The following is a 13,662-nucleotide window of genomic DNA, read 5'->3' as shown; positions in this document are numbered from 1 at the left end:
ATATTAGGCATTTAAGCACTATTTACAGTGGCTTTTAACATCTTTTTTTTGACAATCTGTTGAACTTCTAATATTACTTAGTTTAATGGTTTTAAAAGTAGGGAAAAAGTATGCTACCTATGTCACATTATTAAACCAAGTGAAGTGAAATAATTGTTAAATATTTATTATAACCACTAACACCACAGACACGTGGTAAGTCTAAGTTTTCCAAGAGATCTAACTAATTATTATGTCCAATCACGATGGTTAAAACATGTATCTACCTGGGCTCGAACCTGGGACTTTCCGTGTGTGAAGCGGACGTGATAACCACTACACCATAGATACGTGGTAATGCTGAGTTTTCCCAGAGATCTAGCTAATTCAAGCGCCCAATCACGATGGTCAAAACATGTATCAACCAGGGCTTGAACCTGGGACCTTCCGCGTGTGAAGCGGACGTGATAACCACTGCACCATAGATACGGGGTGGCACTGAGTTTTCCAAGAGATCTAGCAAATTATTATGTCCAATCACGATGGTCAAAGCCGTACTTCTGTAATTAACTAAAATTAACATACTTAAACTTAATTGTTTAGATCAAACTGGCTGATAGCACACCCTGAATACTTAATTGTTAATTTAAGATAATTCCGAAAAGTATCTTCGCTGTAGTTTTTAAGTTATCGGTGGGGAAAAATCACGAAAAACCCATGTTAATCTCCATAGGAAATTAGCAAAAGCGGGTGAATATTACTTTAACGTTACAAAACGGTATCAAGTCATATCTACAAGGGCCTACCGGCCCTGTAGAATAATTATTGTTTCGAAATTGTAAATAAAATAATAATGCACGTAGATGACGCTGCAATAGGGAAACGCCGGTAGGGATTTATTTGAAGGCACTAGACGCGTCTGCTAGAGTTCTTTCTTCCTCTTTCAAGGGAATTGAAAGCATTTTAAGATCAAACAGTTGATTAAATAATGTTTTTCACTTCTAACTATGGCGTAAAATGATATTTGTTATGCGGGAAAGATGAAAAGATTTAATAATCAATGTAAGTTTTTTCAAACATAGTAAAATCATGTTGGTTTCATCACTATGCGTTAGAAGTTAAATTAAATTTTTTTAAATCAAATGATTAATCTTTTCAATCGTCCTTGAAAGAGGAAGTAACAACTCTAGGTGACGTCTAGCGCGTTCAAATAAATCCCTACCGGTGTTTCCCTATTGCAGCGTCATCTACGTACACTATTATTTTTGCAACAATTTTGAAGCAATAATTATTAAATATTAACTCCATATGAAATTTAGTGTTTCAATTGCAAATTTTATTTGTGAGCAAAATAGTTTAAAATAACTTTGGCATATGTATGCAAAATTAGGCCAACACGATGGCGCTAAATAGGGTCTAGTTCTGAGGTAGCCCACCTGCATTTCGTCCCGAGTATTCCTCCCCATCTTTAGCGTCCCACCAGACCCAATCGTTTCCGAAGTTACGGCGCGTATATATCTCGTATATATATAATTCGTATCCAACCCCTATCATCCTTGGTAGATAACGCAGTGATTGCGTAAATTCCATTGCCTCTCAAAATAGGAAAAGCAAAATGGTTCCGTGTATCTGAATAGCAACGCAAAAGTTTTTCGTGATCTGTTGCGAAGATGCGAATAGACGAAGGGCGAACACGCGACCGCGAGCCTGATGCGGACGATGCTTTACGTAGGGCGCTCATTCTTCGACCATAAAAGTTAAAGAGAAAGCAAGACTTGGCGTCGAAAAGGCTTTCTTTTAACCGACGTTCTGTTATCTCTATTTATCTTTGTAATTTCAAATTTAATTACTTCGTTCTGCACGGCGTCCATGGAATAAAGCGACGACGATTTTACTCCTTTGCCGTTAGAGATTATTTTGGAGAGAACAGTGATATGGGTCGATCCGATTGGATGCGTGAAATCGATCAACTTAAATCTTTTATCGGTCATAGACATAGGGAATAATAATAGATCCGCACTCTGACAAAAATAATTTCCAAGGTGTAAAGTGTTGTAGAATAGCCGCAATTTACTACTAAATCGTATTTTGAACCAATAATACGTACGTTATTGAGCATTTCAAGGGTTTCATGTCGGATCTGAGGCTGCACAGGTTTAATTTGCCAGCTTGATTAAATATTAGAAGCAATCGGTTAGAAAAATTAAGTATTCTTTTCCTATAGAACGTAAGCCAAGATCACTTAAATAATTCATAGATTTTCTCTTTAGAACTACTAAAAGTCTGTAAGATATGTTCCATAAGTATGACACTACCTATACCTCGTAATGCTGGAGCCTTACTGGGAGCTAGTTCGAGAACGACAAGCGAGAATTGACTACAATCGGTTTTGAAGTTCATCTTCCTATTTTAGTCGGTACTAAGCCTTTGACATCGCTCACCATCGTTTCGTCTACGTTTCTTCATGACAAGCGCTCAATAACCAGTGACAAGCTTACGGAACATATCTTATTAACTTACGCTAAAAGTAAGTTCTCTTGAAAGCTATTGCGAGAAAAAACTCGCTAAAAGTAAGTTCTCTTGAAAGCTATTGCGAGAAAAAACTCGCGAGTGTTTTAAAATTCTACTTTTCAAATCAGTCTTAAAATGTAAAATTTCTTGTGTTTAATTCTTTCTAATCGAAACTGTGCGCAAAACATCAGAACTATAAAATAATTCTCTTCAAGAGAAGTGTTATATGAAATATAATTGTAACATGATCCTTCTCTACATAATTTTACATTTGGGGCAAGGTTACTGAACCGAATCACATACGTGATAAATAGTTCCCTCATCGTTACTCTACTATAGCACTTAGCTATTTGCCAAGGCGCGCTTGTTCATGGATTGTTGTCCCACGTGAAGACGAGGTTTCTGCGGAATGATTGCTGGAGAATTATTACCAACGGTTTTAGAATTCACCCTAGCTCGTTGCGATGCCTATCTGAAGTTGGATGGGCGGAAAAGCAAACAAAAAGGGTGAGCTTAGGAAGAATCACGTTACATAACAAAAGAATCAAGAGGATACAGAGTGCCATCCTTCTTCTATTATCTCCTTCTGATAACATGTACACTTGTACAGCACATGTTTTTCAGCACTTAAGTTTCTAAAACGAGCCAATGGAAATTCTATTCTAGTTCTATATTAACTGTAAGAATAACTACATAATTAAATTACAAGGCCTCGTATGAAATAGAGAAAAACTCACGTTGAATGGTTGATACGGTTTGTATTTCTTGTCAGTACATGATAGTAGTTGCTCATGCGACCCAGCACTTACAACTTGCCATTCTCATCAGTTGTCAGATTGATAAATGGCGGATACTGAAATAATTTTTCTTTAACTTTCATTGTAGTTGAATTTCTAATAACAGTTTATGTTCAAACATAACATTTAGATTTCATAATTTAGAAATCTAGTCAAAAGACAACATTATTATGATTTTTAAGGTTGTGAAACAAGAAATCGTTTTAATTGGTTTTAAGAAATATATGTGGAACTTTCCGAATGCACTATTTTTGTCAAGCATGCACTCTAAGAAAGGGAAGTGTTAAAAACGTGTAAAAAGGGTGTAACTTAAGAAAACACTTTTTTTACACCGTAAAAACACCCAAAACTGAGTTTTATTATCTTGAGTTTTTCTTGGCCAGTTTTAGGCGTGAATTCGGTGTAAAATAAAACTTTTAAATCACCGTTTTGAACTTAAAATTGAGTAGATGATTTTCATGAACGTATTAAACACCATAAAAATAACTATTTCCAAGTTATCGACCCCATCTTTAAAAATGGTCACTGAAAGATTATATCCTAAAATCAGAAACAAAGAAAAGCAAAGCTATATCTGATGCAGGAATCAGAGTGGTGTGAATGGGTCTTTGACTTAAGCGATAGCCAACCCATCCGCACTGTTTGGGATTAAATCGTTTTCTAGCTATTGTTGACTTAATATTTTCATTAAATACTCTCGACGTATTTGTAAGATGTTGATTATCTATCAATGCTTTAAACCCCGCCTTATCATAACCACATCCAGTTATCACACATCCTGTGTTCTCTGAACCTTTTTTTTCTCAAATGCCTCCATTTGGGATTCTCTTCTTGGTGTCGTTTTGGTTTCAGATTTAAGAATGAAGACTTTCCAATTCGTGTGTGATAGTCTAGCAAAAGAACCAAGCTATTCCGCCACTACAATAGCTAGGAAACCATTTAAACCGCCAAGAATGGGGATGGGTTCGCGATCCCGAATCCTAAGTCCCGTTCACGCCACCAACGATTAATACTCATTATCTGTAACTGCGGAACCTCTTGTGTGAAGAACTGTGGATGTAGACGGTCCGAATTAGTTTGCTCAGCATTGCGTAGACACTGTCGCTGTACTAGCTGTGATGGATCAGAGCAAAAGGGCTTCTTTGGCGGAGGGAGCCCGAGTTCGGTGTGCCGGTTCGGGAGTTGATTGGGTTAGCCCTTGGTTCAGACCGTTCCTAGCCCCGTTCCCTGAAGGTTTTGCTCGGCCGCTTCACCCCCGCCCAGGTGTTGCCTTATTTGGCTCACCCCGCTATTGACAACCCTGCATTGTTTCGATCGTGTGGCACTGATGTGCTTGGACGGAAATCCTCCGACCCCTTGACCCTCCTGCTACCATAATCCTTCTCTAGCTGTCACCGACCACCTTCTGGTTGGCTCGCCGCTGACGGTGTCCAGCTTCTGTCACCTGCTCAAGGGGCGTTTGTCGGGGCCACTGGACGATCCCGTGTGCCTTGACGGCGTTTCCGCAGGTTCAATTTGAAATATTATGAGCCCCCAGCTAGGTGCTGCGTCTAATCAAGGCATCTGATATGCAATTATTGTGAAAAAAATCTTCAGGCTGACGAGATGAACATGAACGAACTGTTAGAGATTTGTCTTAAATCTAATCTTTAACAACACGAGAATGTGTAAACCCTATATTAAATTATATACCCTAATCACCATGTTGATAATTACAGCTTTGAATAACTTTGCTTTCTTTCAGAATTTAGGGTAATAATTTTCGAGTGGCCATTTTTAAAGATGGCGTCGATAATATCGACTTGGAGATGGCTATTTTTTGGTGTTTATTACGTTAATGATAATCAAATACTCAATTTGGGAATTTAGAAAAGATTTATATGTTTGAAATATATTTAGTATTCCCAGCAGTCATTTTCCAAGAAGGCGCTCAAACTATCATTAGCACGTCTTCAATATTCAATAATGATGTTTAGACTGTCTTCAACATAATTATTACCAATTTTCATAATTTATGAATAATATACTGTATCTAAATCACATTCCCAGCGGCCATTTTCCAACATGGCGGCCAAATTATCTGATGAATGGCTGCAATATTTTACTATGAGGTTTACACAGCTCTGATTATAATATATATCAATTTGCATAATTTTCCAACAATATGGTGAAATATACTGTATATTCAAGGCGGCCATTTTCCAATATGGCGACCAAACTATCGAACACAGAAGTGTAAATTTTTTCTATGACGCTCATGTGGTCCCAGTCATAATGTGTACCAATTTTCATAATTTTTGATGAAAAATGTGGAATACATTGAATATGGCATTCCCGGCTGCCATTTTCCAAGATGGCGGCGAAAGCTCGCGCTCTACAGCAGGGGACTTTGAGTATATTTTTTGTTGGGTCGAAAATAACACATGTACCAATTTTCATCTTTATGTTCAAATGTTCTAGGTCAAATCCTAAAAGTCCAGGCCTATTGTGTTTTGCTTACAAGGCTGTCGTACCCAAATAGGCTAAGTGACTTGTGTAACTTTTTTCATCGGTCAACGGCAGAGTTATCTTACATTATCAAGGAAACCCTGAATCAGCTGTATGATAAACATCGCCATTTGGTGCAAAACTTAAAGAGGCAGTGGTTGTTGAGGGACGATTTGGCGAGATACTCCGCAGCTATAGCTTGAAAAGGTGCCACATTGAAAAACTGTTGGGGTTTACAGATGGCACAGCAAGACCGATATGCCGCCCTACAAAAGAACAAAAACTGTTTTATAGTGGTCATAAGCGCATACATGCTTTAAATTACCAAACCGTTGCAAAATAAAATGCAATGTTATTTTGGATGCAAATATTCCAAAGCGTGCCCTAAAGGTGAGTTTAATCGTTATTAGATCCTAATAAAAAACTGCAGTGTTATTTTGGATGTAAATATTCCAAAGCGTTCTCTAAAGGCGAATTTAATCAGGATTAATTTCTGATCAATTAATATCATTGTTAGTTTGGATGCAAATATTCCAAAGAACTTTCTAATGGTGAGTTTAATCAGGATTAATTTTAATATATAAATTGCAGAGTTATTTTTGATGCAAAAATTTCGTATTAGATCATATTTGCCATATTTTGCATCCCTGTTAGTCATGGGCTATCTTTGTCATAGTGGTATCCATACTTTTTATTTATGTAAGAAATAAATTTCATATGAATTTAATCAATTACGATTTTATTTTTACGATTTTATGGTAAATAAAATCGTTTTTTTTGGCCAACAAGAGTATAATAAACTTTGATTAATTAGCATCCAAGCTTTTCACTCATTTTCTGCAGGATTTGCAACATCATCATCCTCTCCTTTTTTTCCAATTGATATTTTTCCTCCCTAACCCTATTTTCATTTTCTTCTTGCATTTCTCTAAAGGCAAACTCCCTTTCTTTTAGGCCCAATTAAAAGTATTGTATTGCATATAGCATTTAACATACCATTTACAACATATCGGGAAAAGTGTGCCGCTTTTCTGATTTTAATCCCTTTGGCGTTTGCTTCTTATGCTTTTTTTTCTTTGAGATTGTAGAATTAGGTATGCAGTGGCTTGAAGCTGACAGTGCTTCTTCTCTTAGCCCCTTTAGCTCTTGCAAGAGCTGTTCCCTCTGATTATATTCTTCCTCTGTCCCCGATTTTTTCAAATTCTAGGAGTCTTCGCTCTCGTATGTTGAAAGAAGCAAAGTTGTTCTTTCTCTGCAATGACGAGCAGTGACGTCAAAAAAAAACTTTAACATTTTCAGCAACTTTTTGCCATGCGTCAGTGGATGTTTCAGCACTGAAAGGGTTCTGGGCTATTACTTCCTCCAATAATTTTATATCGGCTTGCATATTAAATCTAAATTGCCTTTTCTTCCCTTTAGCACTGTCATTTCTATTAGATTCCAAATTTCAATTGGACTCTTTGATATAACAAAGGCTTACGTTAAAACATACTTAGGTTTCTTCTTTAGAGGTGATGGAGATGGCGTATTTTCTTTGTCAAAATGACTGATTAATTTTATGGAAGTGAAAACCACCTTTAGCAACTTTATTTTTTATAAAATAAACTATTAAATGGATCTCTTTGAAATTTTAACCATATAATGAGGGCCCGAATTGTAGTTCTGTGGAATTGTTTCAAACCAGTAAATACGATACAAAAAAAGTTATATCCAATCAAAAACTGTTCCTTATACATTAAAACCAGTATGAAGTTAGGTTTCCCAAATTGTTTCCTTTAGCTCAAAGACCATTTCCAAAACGTTTGTTCATTGGTGGAATACCCAGAATTTACGCCAAGTTCACCCGAAAAAATATCAAACAATTTCTGTCCAACTGAACGGCAAATCCGTCATGCAATTGGCGTGAAATATTTCGGTCGAACTTCCTTTCACCGTATTCCGTTCTGATTTTTCCGCCCCGTAAGTTAAGCATCCGAAACTTTAATTACCGATATGCTAGCTATTTTTCCTAATATTGAACCATTATTTCCAAAGCAATCATTTTAGCTTTTCGCCAGTAAAGTGAGATTATATCCGTGTCTCTAAATTAAGGGCCATTTTCAGTTAACTTCTTCCAAGCTTTTTGCCTTTGACCTTTTCTTTCGAACTTTTCACGCACTTTCGAACACAAATGAAAATCGAAAACGAAAAGCCGCAACTCGGAGCGTTTTCAAACAAGCATCTAATGAATAAAATTGACTAAACAGGGCGTAACTCAATTACTTTCACTTTGAGCAGTTAAAACTAAAATAAAATGAGAAACAAATGTCTTAACTCTTTTAGATATCCGCTTCTCGAACTGAATTTGAAGCTTGTTTGAAAACCATCTACATTTAGTGTTCCTGCCTTTGACTGAACATTACTTTAGACGCAAAGACTTATTTTTTGATCGAAAAAATATTGATTGAAAATGCGTCTTTAGAAATGAACATTTTAACTTCACGGCGTCATAACACTGTCGAGTTTTAAAATTTTGATATCGCAAATGTGCGTGCAAAACAAAGTGGACTCTAAAATGACTATAATAACACTCCGTGATTGCTTCTCGTATATGCCATCATTTCAAAAAGTAATTATTCCAGCTTGGCGTCGAGGGGTCAGGCACTCAGTGTAATCAGTGAAAAACTCTGCACCCTCGTTATTTTTTACAAAAATGATTACGTCTAATCTTTTAAAGCCTACTCTTGGCAGCGCTAGAATTATAGCGCGTAATTCGTAATGGGTGGAGCGGGAATCTGAGGGTGATGAGCTCCTCGTTTGGCGCTGTTAATCCAAGTCTGTTTTCTTGATTAGAAATGAACGTTTTAACTAACTGGTGTCGAAACACTATTAAGGCTCTGTTTTGGACAGGCTAATGATGACAGTAAAATGAGCGTGCGGAAGTAATTGGACTCTCCGGTCGATTCCGGCGGTAATACTCGTTTTGACTTTTCGTGGTGAGGACACGCTGTAGATTCGAACATTTTGTGACTCTAAATCGTAGCATAAATTTGCTGTTTGACAAGGGGCTTCTATTTGCTTAACATATGGAAGAAGAGGTCTATAACGTAAGCGTAGCCAGTTTGTCTGAAAAGGTAAGTTATCAATATCTGCAAACGTTTTAGTTGTGAATATCGTACAGATAGTGTTCGTTGTGACGTTAACTTGACGCTGTACCATTGTTGAATTAGTGCTTCGGAGATTTTTGAGTTTGAAGAAATCACGCATTGAGATTCCGCGTTCCAGACTATAGTTGTGAACTTTATGATAGCTTATTAAATTTAATCCTCATTTTTGAATGAAATTTAAATTGGTAAAATAAAATTTAGTTCTATGATAAATTTTTATTTCCTAGCCGCTTTGGGATTTACCTAAATATTCTGTCCAAAGAATGGTTTATTACGTATTTGAAAATAATAAACATCTCCGGTAAAGTATGCCAGGTAACCGTGAACCAAGAGCAAATGGAAGTGGAGTACAATTCTCAGCTGTTAATAATTGCCTCGAATACGCGTCTAAGCAAAAACAAATTTAATCTTGTCCGTACACTCTAAGAAATTAACGTAAAATTTACGGAAGCAAAACGATACCGAAAAACCCTGTAGCTGATTTAGCTTTGGGAGAGCTTAAAAGTTTCTGTTTTTACGGTTCCGACGGACTGAAACATCAGTTCCATAAGCGCGGTTGGCTCGGTTCGGTGTTGGTAGGTGATAAAATTAGATCGGTACACAAAACGGGTAAAATTTAACAAAAGGCCAATTGATTTATTTGTTTTAATTGTTTATTTGTTTTTAAGGGGGCCTAGCGCGCGCTAATTTTCTTACCAACTTAAGACTCTAAATTTTTATTTTTATTTTTTGGTAGCTACTTTTTTTCTTAGACCCATAATTCCTTTCTACAAAGGGCTTTGATCTTATTGGCTCAAAAATCGAAAACACCTCTTTGGGCAAAAATACCCCCGCTTGCACTGACGTAGGGGTTTTTCCTACCTACGTTTTTTACTATTTATCAAAACAAATTCAAATTAAAAAACATGTTTACAAAAAATATCGAAAACAACGTGAAAGGAAATTTACGAGAAAATGAAACTGTGACAAATTTTTCGAATATTAACAAGGAACATTGCTTAACAAACTTAATGATTACAATTTTAAATATTGATTTTAAATTAACTACAGAAAATTTTACAACAAAATATTAATAAATTACACACTTAAATTTTAAACTAAATTATTCAATTATGATTATAAATTAATCGTCCTAAATTCTAGGTCGCCCCTAAAATATCTCATTATTTTACAAACGCTACTAAACAAGAATTAAATTCACCGCTTTAACGTATTTTAGTCTATGATTAAATGATATTAATTATTATCGAATAATTGATATTAAATTAACGGTTTGTTGCTTATGAAATTTAAGGTTACGTCTTCTCAAAAAAAAAAACAGTTATAACGCACTCATTATTTATAATGGCTTTGATGCTGTTATATTTTATAGTTGTCGTTGACCCTTCAATCGGTTGTTGTAATCGGTTTAGCTACGAGTGGGAAAGACATTTTAGATTATGATGTGTGAGTTTGTATGTTTGTGGATTGTGTGTGGAGGCTGGATAGACGAAAAGACCGTTTTAGCTAGGCGTGGTAAGAACTTAGAGTACTCCAACTGTTGGGTAATCTTAGCGAAACAGAAATGGCGAATAATGTATTACATTAGCTCATACGAAACTAACAGGCCCTCCCCACCCCAACCACACGTAGCTAATACGGAAATTGTATTTGCGTGACTTGTCTTCATAACGGTTTCTATTTTACCCTCAGTTCTAAAAAATATTTCTACGTTATCTCTATGGGAAAATTTTGTGTTTCTCACCAAAAAGTCGGATTCATTTTATGGATTCTAAAATTACCCTAAGCAAACTTGATTTTCGATGAAATTTGTTCAAGGTTCATAGTTTGGTACTCCCGCTTGGTTTTGCTCTTGGTGTTGTAAAAGACGCTTTCCTAATTGAGCTTATATTTTAAGGTACATACACGAGATAAGCAGAGAGGACACTTCCTATTTCGTACGTAACAATAAATAAAATATTTTAGCTCTAAGTTTGAAGAAAGTGCCCCACCCTCGGTTTCATTGTGTACTATTCAAGTTGCCATGCAGATCTAATCTGGATTATAGAGGAAAATTTGAAAATTGGCACAACTCCCGCTGCGCAGTCTGTCTTTAACTTCTGGCAAATCTCACTACGATAATACGTAACCATAGCGCGCTATTCATATCGAGATTGCAACAAGCTCCGCCTTGACTAAAAAACTTAGGGCTCAAATATTGCACTTACGCGTGAATTGAAAAATTATATTCTGACTTCGCTGATCGATTAAGCTTTAAAAAGAGCTTGAAGGGTTGAAGAGAGAACTTGATAGCGATGTCCACCGACTGCACTAGAGCACTAAGTGTACTCTGTGCGAGTTCTCGTCCGTCACTGGGAACACGAGTGCAACACTCACCCTGAGTCAAAAAACTGATCTCAAAAACTGCTAGAGAATTGCTCTTTCTTGCTCTGAAAAATTCGACCGAGCGACGGTGCGACGGTGCTCGAGTGTTTTTACGTTCTTTTATACATGTTAGGTTTCTTTGACTCTTAACAAATTATAATGGCTTGTTCTTTCGAGTGTTAATTAAGAATGAGAAACAACAACCACGATGTTCGGGTACCATATTTGTTTATTGTAGCCTGCTTTGATTAATTCGTTAGCGCCCCTAGCGATGAGGAATACAAAACAATTTAACCCGCAAAATTTAAATAAGTCAAATACATAACAAGTGTGACTTAGTAGCGTTTTAGATCGTGTTCTCCGCCAAAGCTCGTCTAGTAGGTGAAACCTTCTCAACCTGAGAGCACTCTGGTTTTCTTGACAAGGACTATCTAAAATGGATGGTCCAGCTTTGCTTGGAAATCAGAGTAAAAAAGGTTGAGAATACATTTAAGGCAACATGACAATCGTTTAAAAAGCAACGCGTTATTCTTCATTACCTTTTTTCATGTCACTGTATAATTTTAAAGCTAATGAGTTCAACTTCTTTCAACCTTTCATGCTCCTATTAAGGCCAAACTACATACAAACTGTTTTTCAAATACGCATTTTCAGAAAGCGGACCTGACAGCAATTCCAATCAGTTACGAATTTGCAATGCGAGAATATGAGTACACAACATTGACAGTGCCAGTCATATACGACCATCAAAGATTACTGTCTGCCAAAAATGTGACGTTCAACGCTGCTCCAGTCGGAGCCTTCAACGATTTAAAAACTATTTCCATTGGTGTAAGTATACACCTTTACACCGGTAGAGCGAGGGTAAAAAGAGGGTAAAATTCTCGAGAGATGAGTATGCGAAGAAAGAATGTTTGTTGCCAGTCGTATTTTTGTAACCATTGCTTTTGCCCATTTCGTTTCCCGTTCGAGTTTATTTTCATAAACCAGTGTTTTATTACCGGTTGCTAATGTATTAATTGAGCTTTCTACGTGAAATTTTATTGAATTCAATTGATAGATGTAAGATTAAGGTAGCTAATGAAATTCTACACACCAAGTTAGGCGATAAGATTAAGAGCATTTTATACGTAGCGCTTTCGGCACGGCATCGGCGGCGGACATCGTCACATCGCCGATGACGCGATGGTCCCATACAGTCGCCGAGGGAAACATTTCATTTCTAAACATGGTGTTAATTGAACTTTATTGGTTTTAAGTACTAGGCATTTTATTTTAGTATTAAATTACAAAAGGTTCGCCCACACGTCCATCGTAGTTAAGTTTACATGTTAACTCCATAGAAGCGCAAAACTCATGCCGCCAAACATTGCAACTGCTCATGCGCGGCCATAAGTGTGAATAGGTCTATAGAGATACGAGTCCTTAAATTACCGCCAATTTTACAATGGTAATTCACCGGTGTATTACGTAAATTACCACGGTAATAAGCCTGTCATAGTATAAAATACCATACTGTAATTTTTGTTATTCCGTATTTTTAATCGCTAACTTACAGGTAATTTTGCTAGATGTGGTCATGTAACCGGACCTTGCTTTGCGCCGATGATCTGTGGGTGTGTGTTTGTGGCCAGGGTACGCCAGGAGCAAGTGTGTCTAGATACCGATTAAGCAAAGTTTTATGTCTCTTATAAATAAAAAAACTCGTTGTACATCTTAACTTCAAATGCTTTAATACAAATAATGATATAGTTACACGAATGGGTTAGACAACGGTCCCGACATAGTTACTCGTAGGCTACTGGCTCTGCAAGTGTAATAATGTTCTCTACTCAACATTACGTTATATGGCGCCATCTAGCTAGGGCTATAACACAAATAATTTCGATAAAAAGTACATTGGGGCTTTTGTTTGCGTTTGCAGCAGTTTAACAGACTTCAGACGGACAAAAAATAATTATTCGAGACCCATGTTGAGAAACGGTCCTCTTCCGGCTCTTGGGAGTATTGGGAAAGAAACAACATTGGTATCGTCATAGAATTCACCTTGTTATATTGCGGCAACCCTCCAATTTGGTTTAATTTGATGGACAGCTGTGGCGAAGACATTTGTTGAAAGTGTTCCAAATTAAAATATTTTCTTTTTACTACGGTTTCTGGGGTTAGCGCGGGGAGGGGGATAGGGAATGCGGTCAAGGTAACTAGAGTGAAAGATAAATTTTTAGGCGGAAAGGGCACTATTTGTGAAGGCTGGGTTGCAGTTTACGACCTGCGAGTGTGTATGTTTGTGGTTTGTGTGTGGCATTTGAGTGGACGAAAAGACCTTTTTAGCTAGGCGTGGTAAGACTTTAATGTACCCCAATCGAATATTACCTAAA

The 13,662-nt window shown here is 36.8% G+C and overlaps 2 non-coding genes across 2 annotated transcripts; both read right to left on the bottom strand.

The window, feature by feature from the left end:
* Nucleotides 1–257: 257 nt before the first annotated feature.
* TRNAV-CAC (transfer RNA valine (anticodon CAC)) lies at nucleotides 258–330 on the bottom strand. Its single transcript has one exon. It is a non-coding gene; the product is annotated as a tRNA-Val (tRNA).
* A 65-nt stretch (nucleotides 331–395) lies between these two features.
* Nucleotides 396–468, bottom strand: TRNAV-CAC (transfer RNA valine (anticodon CAC)). Its single transcript has one exon. It is a non-coding gene; the product is annotated as a tRNA-Val (tRNA).
* Between the last annotated feature and the right edge of the window lie 13,194 nt (nucleotides 469–13,662).

This window comes from Phalangium opilio, unplaced genomic scaffold, assembly GCF_054372755.1.
Source record: "Phalangium opilio isolate 3A_F unplaced genomic scaffold, DU_Popi_V2 ptg000055l_1, whole genome shotgun sequence".
NCBI lineage: Eukaryota > Metazoa > Arthropoda > Arachnida > Opiliones > Phalangiidae > Phalangium > Phalangium opilio.
The sequence above is the reverse complement of the archived record's forward strand: the minus strand, read 5'-3'. Positions and strand labels throughout refer to the sequence as shown.